Source organism: Copidosoma floridanum, unplaced genomic scaffold, assembly GCF_036245765.1.
Source record: "Copidosoma floridanum isolate Cflo_tuat_1 unplaced genomic scaffold, Cflo_Japanese_pri ptg000128l, whole genome shotgun sequence".
NCBI lineage: Eukaryota > Metazoa > Arthropoda > Insecta > Hymenoptera > Encyrtidae > Copidosoma > Copidosoma floridanum.
Window position 1 is genome coordinate 31,276 of NW_028322005.1, and position 10,840 is coordinate 42,115.

Sequence of the window (10,840 nt, forward strand, 5' to 3'; positions counted from 1 at the left end):
AAATACTCTTTCGAGAAAATCAATATGCTGAAGAGGAAGGGTGTATTTCCATACGATTATATAGCATCATTCGAAAAACTTGAAGAAATCGGGCTTCCATCTAAAGATGATTTTTATAGTAAATTATATAATGCACATATGATTAGTGAAGATTATATACATGCTAAAACAGTATAAAAAACTTTTGATTTTGTAACTCTTGGACAGTATTCAGATTTTTACCTCAAAACTGACGTACTTTTTTTAACAGGAGTATTTAAAAACTTTAGAAATAATTGCCTCAAGGGTTATAACTTAGATCCTGCTCACTGTTTTACTACTCCAGGCTTCACTTGCGATACCATGTTAAATAAAAACGAAAGTTAGTATTATGTATAAGAATATAATGTCAATTGTGCTTTAGTTATTAATTGAGTATTTTTTTTAATTTTACTAGAACTGATTACTGATATAGATATGTTTGTATTCATTGAAAAAGGCATACGAGGTGGAATAAACCAGTGCTGTAACAGATATGCAGAAGCTAATAATCGCTATATGGAAAATTATAAAAAAGATGAAACTGAAAGATATACAGCATATTTTGACGTAAATAATTTGTATGGTTCGGCAATGACTAAAAAACTTCCTTATGGTTGATTTCAGTGGGTCGAAAATGTTGAGCAACAGCCTCATGATTTTTATAATATTGGAAATGAAAGTGCTTACGGATATATTTTAGTAGTGGATTTGTAGTATCCAGAGGAGCTCCACGATTCTCATAAAGATTTGCCATTTTGTTACGAACACATTTCAGCACCAGGTTCGAAGCAGCCTTAATTAATGACAAAATTAAATAACAAACATAAATATGTACTTTATTATTAAGCCCTCAAGCAAGCCACAAATCATGGATTACGACTGACAAAAATTTATCGAGCCTTAAAATTCTGGCAAAGTTTAAAGAAGATATTGATCTCAATAGCATTGAGAGGAAAAAGGCTAAGAATGAGTTTGAAAAAATGCTTTTCAAACTATTCAATAATGCTATTTTTGGAAAAACGATGGAAAAATGAGAGAAAGCGTATCGATGTCAAACTTCTCAACCATTGGGATGGACGCTATGGTGCGGCATCGTACATCGCAAAGCCAAATTTTTACAGCTATGATATTTTTGATGAGAATTTTGTAGCCATACAGCTACAACGTGCAGAAGTGATGATGAAAAAGCCAATATTCATCGGGCTTAGTGTCTTAGATTAACTTGCGTATTATTTTCACTACGATTATATGCTCTCCAAACTCAAAAATGATTGTCAACTCTTATACACTGATACAGACAGTCTGATATATGAGGTAACAAACCATGATATTTATAAAATGATGAAATTGGATATTAATGAATTTGACACATCAGATTATCCAGAAAATAATAAATATATGATGCCGTTAAAAAATAAAAAAAATAAATAAAAAAATCGTTGGGCTCATGAAAGATGAGTGCAATGGAAATATTATATTGAAATTTGTTTGGCTCAGAAGTAAGATGTACAGTATTCTTCTTGAAAATGAAAATGTGATTAAAAAAGCAAAGGGTGTTAAAAGTAACGTCGTAAAAGCAACTATCGATTTCAACGACTATACTGAGTGCCTACGTGACCAAATTATAAACATTAATAGAGAGCAAATTAATATAAGATCTCGTCATTATAATCTCTACACTGAGAGGAAAAATAAAATTGCTTTTAGTTCCCGAGATGATGAATGACATATTTTATCAAACACTACAGATACGCTGCCTTGGGGCCATTAAAGGATTAAAATAATAGCAGAACAAAGAGCTGGAGAGTGTGTAGAAGATCATAGCAGACCGTCAGCCAATGAAAAAGCAGCCAATGTAGAGGGGGAGATTTCTCCAGTAGTGGGAGAGTCCCTATATCATCAGCAGCATCAACCAGTAGAGCTCAGTCAGAGCTGTAGTGAGCAGCTAAAAGTATCGACTGCTTCATCATCCAACGCAAACAGCTCAGGTCAACAACAAGCTCTCAAAAGATCAGGTTTGAAATTGGAAAATTTCTACGGAGACAAGCAGATCTGTTTTGAACAGCAAAGCTCAGAAGTAAAGGTTTGTAACGTGTTTTCTTATTCATATATATATTTTTTTTACTATTTATGAAACTCATATAATTTTCTTATGTTTTAGATAGCTGATTCAGCAGCACTTAATCGGCTGGCCTGTGGAAGATTCCTTCCCACAAAAAAGATCAACGAAATGGTCAAGCGGCTAAGTCATGTAGTGTCGAAGCTGAGAAAAGCTAACACTAAATTCGGCACGAAAGCTACCACTGAACTAGACGATCACTTCCAAATATTTTTACCTAATCAAGTATCTGAGTATCTTGTGAGTAACGAACTATCATTTAATAGTTTGTTAGAATCTATTGATAGAAAGAAGCTGTCAGTTCGCTATAATGGTGATAGTGTTGAATTTTTTAACCAATAAATGTTTAATTATACAAATACAAGAAAAAGAAAGTTATTTGTGTGAAACTAGTTTAACGTGGGAAAAATAAATAATACAATCTATTACATGTTTAAAGTTTTTATTTATCTCAATGAATCTTATGTAAAATATAACATTTGCATGTATGGTAAAAAAATTTCATTTGCACACATAATTGATAACATTAAAAGACCACAACAAGTTTTAAACAAATTTTTTTACAACTTCTGAATTTTAATAATTTTTAAAGTACATATCACTTTTATTCTTTGTTATTATCAATCCAACTGTTATGGGTATTGTCAATAAAGCCCAACCACTTGACGAATATTTGATTTCTTCGTTGACAAAGAATTTTTTCAACAAAAAAAGTATCAGGATATTCGGTTTTCTGCAGTTCCTGCTCGTAGAAGCCTCCAGAAATTGGCTGATTTTGTTAATCTTTCAAATAGTAAGTTGGTGGATTGGTTAGAGCTACTCGTGTTATGACCGGACTAGTTCAGAGTAAGGTCTTAACTGTTTTATTCAAGCGTCATTCGTGGGGTTCTTAGAATTCAGCTCATGAGATTTATTTGTTCTTTCATTTTTTTATTGAATAATAATCTTTACTTAAATAATATGGGTAATTAATGTATTTCTTAATTAAAGCAATTTTCTTACCATGGGCCCAAAGTGCAACTGCCGCTTTGCGCCTTCGGGTCACACTTTGCGCCCTTGTAATCACTTTGGACCTACGGGCAGAAAAGTTTTTTGCGCCCTCTGGGCCCAAAGTACTTTTCTGCCTTAGGGCCCGAAGTGATTTACTGGGCGCAAAGTGTGCCCACGGGTGCAAAATTGCACTTTGCGCCCTCGGTAAGAAAAACATCATACGCGACTCGGGCACCAACCTACAACAAGAGCGCTCTTCGGGCGCTCATGTTTGTACTTTGTGCCTTAGTGACGTAATGGGGTTACTATAACAAGGTTCAACGTAAATTCTATTACCGATATTTTACTTACATCTATCACTGACCATTTTTACGACTGCTTCGGAGTTTCCTAATGTTTCGTGCTGTAACCGTCAGTGTTTTCTTAACTTACGCGAACGAGTTCGTGGCCAGTAGGATGTTGCGATTTCTGCTTCCTCTGCTATTACCGGAATCACTTTCGGCGGGCCTCTTTTGCTGTACCTCGCTTATTAGCGTAGTCATATCCGGAGATATGACTGATTCATGATCGCTGTATGAAAAATACTTTGCACCATCTATGGCCTCCAACAGTTGTTCTAGAAACTTATACTTTGGCTGATTCAGCGACTTTGAGTATAGATAAACATTCTCGAATCTCAATCCGTCGGGGTAAGTAATTAAAGCCAGCAAGCTGTTTGTTTTTCCACAGTTTGACGGACCACAAAGAACAGCTCTTATCGTATCGGGTAGCAAATCACCATGGCATTGGATTTTCTTATCTTGCTTAACGATTCCGTCGAAATTCACGACAGGAAGTTTTATATTCTGATCTACGAAGCTCATGTTTACTGTATGCTGACTCAACTGAGACTGAAACATGATATTGTAAATGGTTTGCCTTTATATTTTGAAACTCATCTGTCATCATATTTTCTAATCTTGCTTATCAGTTTGTTGAAATTTATGACAGGAAGTTAAATATTCTGTTCCCTAGAGGTCGTGAAGACTGCATGCCAAAATATGAAACTATAAATAGTGCTCTATATATATTTTCGAGTTCATTCATTGTTAAGCACTTGAAAAGTAATGATCATTCATCATCGCAAAGGCTGTGGAATTATAAACACACTTATCAATAAACTGCCTATAGAGCTGCACGTACCAGGATATCAATATTGTGGACCAGGCACTAAACTATCCAAGAGATTAGCTCGCGGAGATCCGGGTATCAATCCATTGGATCAGGCGTGCAAGCAACACGATATAGCCTATTCTCAGGATCGAAAAAATATTACAGCAAGAAACACCGCATACAAAATTCTCGCTGAAAAGGCGTGGCAAAGATTCAAAGCCACAGACGCTAGTTTAGGGGAAAAAGTTGCTGCTTTTACTATTACCAGTACCATGAACTGAAATCCAAACTCGGCATGGGAGCATTCCCTAGTACGAATTCCAGTAAAGTGAGTAAAAACAAAATGAAGCCGAAGAAAACTACTTTGAAAAGCTTGATTTGAAGTGCTTCAAAGTACATGATTCCTAATCGTAGTGCTCGAAAAGCTACAAGTTCGGCATTAAAGGGAGCGCAGGATGCTGTGAATAAAGCTGGTGGTAGGAAAAATAGTGTAATACCTCGAGTATTGCCTATCCCGCAGAAAACTGGAGGATTTCTACCATACTTTATTCCTGCATTTGCTGGCCTAAGTGCTATAGGCACTATCACTAATGGTGTAACTGGAGTTGTCAAGGCTATTAATAATACTAAAGTTGCTCGAAAACAGCTAGAGGAGAGTGAAAGGCATAATAAAGAAATGGAAGCACTTTTACTTGGAAAGGGACTATTTTTAAAACCACATAAGAACGGCTTGGATCTACATTTGAGGCTTGGAAAAGGCTTAAAAGATGGAAAAAAAACAAAAAATTTCTACGTAAAACTGCCTTACCGAGCTCTCACAGACTATGACCTCATCTAGTATGCAAAAATTTTAAAAATACTGCATTTCCGTGGCGTTTTCATGAGAAATGCTTTGCCAGCCGATGGCCCACATTTTTTTGAATCAACAATAGTCAATCTCGATGATAAGGATGGTGCTGGTACTCGCTGGGTTGCCTATAGAATGCGAGGCAATAACGTGACGTACCCGACAGTTTTGGTGACCTACAGCCACCGATTGATCTACTGCTACATCTTGGTGTTAGATGTGTCAAATATAATTATGAACGGTTCCAAGATTTTGGTACTTACAACTGCGGCCATCTTCGCTTAAGCTTTCTTTGTAAAAAACTCGATTATTAGCCAATATAAATGTATCCCAATACTCAAGTATTATTAGTCATTGACAAACCGTCATGGAAGAATCATTGACATAAAGTTTATCAGGAACATCATCTATTCTTGAAGCACAATATTTTCCCCTGTCGAGTAGTCACCAGCACATAACTATGTTATTGGTCTAGTAGAACTCCTAACTTTCAATTCAATTCCTAATATTGACGTAAATAACGTAATAATTTTAAGTGGGTGATCAAGTGGTAGTTGTTCCAATTGGCAGCTACGAAATTCAAGATATTGAGTCATTTCTAATCGACGTGTTACAACCCGACGATATAGCTATTAGCATCAAACCAAACAATAATCTTATTCGCAGTGTGATAACGTGTAGTCATACTATTGACTTTAGGCCAAAAGATTCTATAGGCCATCTTTTAGGCTTTACTGAACGAATTCTTAGAGATACCAGTACTCACATCTCAGATTTACCTGTAGCTATTCTCAAGGTTAACACATTGAGAGTTGTGTGTAATATCACTAGTGGAGCCTATATAAACGGAGAAAAAGTTCATACCATCCACGAGTTTTTCCCTGCTGTACCACCGAGATACAAGATTGTCGAAAATCCATCGCAAATCATTTATTTACCCGTTGCTCTTAAAATTATGGATCATCTTCACGTACTCATTGTTTACCAGGAAGGTAACTTGATTAATTTTCGTGGAGAAGTTATAAATACAAGACTACACTTCAAACAACTCAACTGTAATGGGCATAGTGTACAACAATAGTAAAGTTGGATGAGGCTATGAAAACAAATTAACGAGGGTGAGGACGAATAGTCATCCACGAGACAACAAAATTGGACGAAGCTATAAGAATAAACCAAAATGGATAAGACGGATCAGTCGTCGATGAACGCCCAAAGCGTTAACACGTCACAACGTGTAGTTCTTAAAAAACTTAGGCCTAAAAGTAAGAGCTCTTGGTGGCAAATAACTTGTGCTTTTTTTTTGCTGCCTGCAAACGAGAAAAAGTCGTGAAGATATTCTTGGGATTCAGTCAGGTGTCGTGTTTGATGAGTCGGTTCCACACTACAAAATTCATGCACATCGACCCCATATTGCATCAGCATTTAATAGCAGTGATAAAATTCGCATCTTAATTCAACATCAAGACTTATGTCTGTTACCCTCTCAAAGCTCCCTACGTATTTCTGGACGTTAGTAGGTAAACCATGGCGGTTCTGGCACCCCCCCAGCTCCCCCCCTGAGGTAGTGGTGGGGGAAGAGGCTCTAGCTATAGCTGTAGGTGGAGAAGAGGCGGTGGAGGAGAGGCGGTGGTGGGGGGAGAGACTGATCGGGTGGTAGAGGAGAGGCGGTGGTGGGGGCTGATCGGGCGGTAGAGGAGAGGCGGTGGTGGGGGCTGATCGGGCGGTGGGAGGAGGGGCACGGTCGGTGGGTGGTGCGGACTACTCGGATGGTAACGTCAGGGGAAGGGGGCCTCTTTCGGATGCTGTGATGTTGGATGGTATTGACAGCTCTCTTCATTTCTGACCGCGAATCAAGCTCCGACGTCATCAGGATGGGTCCGAAAGGTGTAGGTGTGACAAGCCCAACGTACAGCGCGAGAGGGAGATGATCAAGCATGAACATGTATTTCTTATCAGTGGATGTAGCGGATCGCGTATCCCGTTCAGCTGCAACCAACGTTGGCTTACTCAACGCAGTACCTTGCCAAGGAATGGAGCTATTATTTCTTATCTACACGGATGTATTAGCCGTGGCTGATGACTTTTTTCTTCTTATTTATAGGCGTATAATGTTCCAGTGTAATATTTTTTTCTCAGCAAGAGCGGGTGCAACGAGTCATGCTAGGATACACGTATGTGTAAGCCGTGGCTGATAACTCTTCGCTTCTTATTGAGGCGTATAATGTACCAGCATCATATTTTTTTCTCAAGAGCGGGCGTATCGAGTGATGCGTGTTGTCAGAGAACATATATACCATTTCATAACCGAAAGCGTATCCCAACATTGCTTGGCTTACTCCTCTTCACCGCAGTACCTCGCCAACGAATAGAGTCAGTTAATACGATAAAGTAATTTTAATCGGCGCAGTAATAAGGAGGCGTGAATAATGAAAAAAATCGACATAGATTCATAAAGAACTAATTTATTGCATTAGTATTGTGTATCAGGTGTACATTGATTAAAAATATCGTTTTGTCGTTGCTGCTCTTTTAAAATCCATTTTTTAAAGCTGTAGCATTCTTCACAGCACAATGAGCTGAATCAAATTGGTGATTCATGCATTCGATATCATCCATACTGAATTGTAGCAAGAGTGTTGCTGCCTTGTTGGCTGCGTCTATTTTGACGAAGTCAACTAATTTGCTACTTAAAATTTAGGAGGGATCGCGGCACAAAAAAGCTACTCAATTTACAAATGATTAATTAAAATCCTTCTAAAAAAAGACAATTTTGCTGAATTTATCGGAACGGAGGATGGGAATGAACTATAGGTAAAATAAATTCAAAATGCACTGATTATGAGCCACGAACGAAGATATACTTCGTGGCTCAAAGGGAAAACTCCGAAGAGAAAAACCCAAGAGAAGAAAAATTAATGAAATATACAAACGAGTGAGGTTGAACAATAAATTTAAGATAAACTCCCTGCAATCAAAAGTGTGTACTTGTGTATTGCGTGTAGAAAACGTATACGTGCGTGTCCGCATGTGTCTCGAAAAACTCACAAATTGACAAACGTCGCACGGTCCGTGAAGCGGATTTTCGCCGCGCTTTATTCGCAGCACGCCGAGCTTCTCGAAGATGATGCAGATGACGATGATGATATAAAAAGGAAAGCGTGAGAGAAATTAACCCCATAAAGGTGACTCCCAGATACACGTGTGCGTGATGATGATGAGGAAAGATGTAGAAACCAGTAGGACGAATATAATACCCAACTATGCCAGATACTCGAGATCGCAGTTGACAACTGTAGACCGCTTTGTATAGACAGATAGTTCGGAACTGACCCAAATCGCCCACCCAAAGTAGTCGCAAGACCCCCCTTCCCTTTTTAATTCTCCCACCCGCTGCAGTCGTCAGGACCCAATAATCCCTTACACCTTATGTGAAAAGCCGGGAAAAGAGAGAGAATGATATAAGCAATTAAGAGAGGAGGAGAGACCTATGACCCGAGGACACTTAATGGGAGCAAAGGAGATGGAGATGTAGGTGCATGATAGAGAAGGAGAGAAATGTTTAGCTAATGAGAGCATAGAGAGAGACTTAATGAGTTGGCGCAAGAGCGATTTATTGTACCGACTGACACAAAAGGAGAAAAAGGATGAAGGTAAGAAAGAAATTGACCGGCGCTTGCATATGTGAATATGTGATGAATTTTGTTTAAACTCGGTGTGTTGCCACCTTCGGCGTGCTGCGAGGTTAATCCTCCACCGCTCACGAGGCGGTCTACGAATTTTTGTCATTTCGACTAAACATGCTCCCCCCGTTGCGAGAGAAGGCGAGCAAATCGAAAAGATCATATGTGTAGCGTATTCAAAAAAGTGCTTAGTGTGCAAATCGTACGATGGTGTGAGAGTGTAGTGGTGTGTAAGTGTGTTTACAATTCGAGCGATGTTTACACAAATCGGTTTAATATAAGACAGACAACACGATCGAAAATTTAGTCTTCTTGTGACGATGAGATCGGAAGTGGACACAACGATGTGACGTTGCGTTTGAAGCTCCCTTGCTCAGTTTTAACAGTGACGACTCGTACGATGCCATCAGCGCCCGGGTGGATCTCGATGACAACCCCCAGCTGCCGTCGCATGCAGGGTTGATTTCTATCGATGAGGAGGACGATGGAATCGATACCGATCTCGTGATTGGACTTGCTCCATTTTTGTCGACGTTGAAGTTCGTACAAATATTCCAGGTGCCATCGCTTCCAAAAATCTTGTCGTGCTCTCGTGATGAAACGCCATGCTGACAATCGGTTACCTGGAGCACAAGAAAGGTCAGCTTCCGGAAAAAATTCAACGGTCTTCCGATTAATAAATGTGCCGGCGTGATGGCCGCTATATCATTAGGATTATTCGATATACTTTAAAGTGGTCTAGAATTAAGAATGGCTTCGATTTCGATAACGAGGGTATTAAGTACTTCAAAGGTTGAGAGTTGTTCGCTGATCACTCGCTTAAGATAGTGTTTAAACGATTTTACTGCCAACTCCCAAATCCAGCTTGGAATTTACAACAGCTTCAAAATATTAATTCCACCGTTTGCGGAAATTACTGTATCGATTTCTTATTTTTCATGTGTAACAACTATTCTTTAGGCATGTTTTGTTCATTTTTTTCAACAAACACTCTTATAAATGATATAATAGCTGTAACTTTTTTTAATCGTATAACTAGACGTAGGAATTATAGAAATAATCGTATTGTAAGCAATATATATGTACTCAAACTAGTAACTCTAAGTGCAACCATAGAAAAGTACATTATTAAAATTTATAGGTAAGCTTAATTCGATAATGTGAGTTTTTATAAAAATATATGTATATGATACATTTTAAGATGGTTTTTATTTTAAAAACCTACCTAACCACCCACTCCTAATAATTGTTTTACCATGTACTTTGATGGAAAAATGAATAACTTAAAATTATATCTTTAATTTTTAAAATTTTTACACAAAATGTGATTGAGAAACGTAAGCATCAAGTAGACTTCCTCGACTTTAACCGATGTTCGACTTTAAGCCGATGCATTTTTCCAATCCCTGTAGACTTATGAGTAATGAAGTGTTTGCTCGAAATGTAGTTGAATAATAATTTTTATTTCCATTGTACAGAATATACATATTCTTTTTACAAATATTTGTCCCCTTGGCACGACAGTCCCGTGCATTCGCCATGTCTCTTATACTATACGCTTCGAGTTCTAGCTGCCACCGTCTATCTGCTCGTTAACCTACTTTTCTACCTCTTCTATCCCGCAATCTCTCTTACCCCCCTTTATTTACATTTCTTTTTACCTGATCTTTTCCCCGTGTCAGTCCCACGTGTGCGCATTTAACCGCTTCTACTTTCTTTCTCGATTCTTCCGTCAGGCTGTATCTATACCCCCTTCCTGCGTCTCTCCTTCTTCCCGGTACCTCGGTTCTTGATCTGTTCAGTCTTTCTTTTCTAATTCTCTACTAAATTTACAAAAATACCTAATCGGATCCCCTTTTAGTAAATTTAAAACCTTAGCTCTTACTTCATCTTTCGATCCAGTTAGATCCCACTTTTCTACTTCCGTCACCCAAATTTTGCTAATTATTTCCTTTATGCCCAAGCACGTGAAAATGTGTTCAAGTTTTTCCGGTTCTTTTTTGCAGCCCCTACACAATACCTCACTGA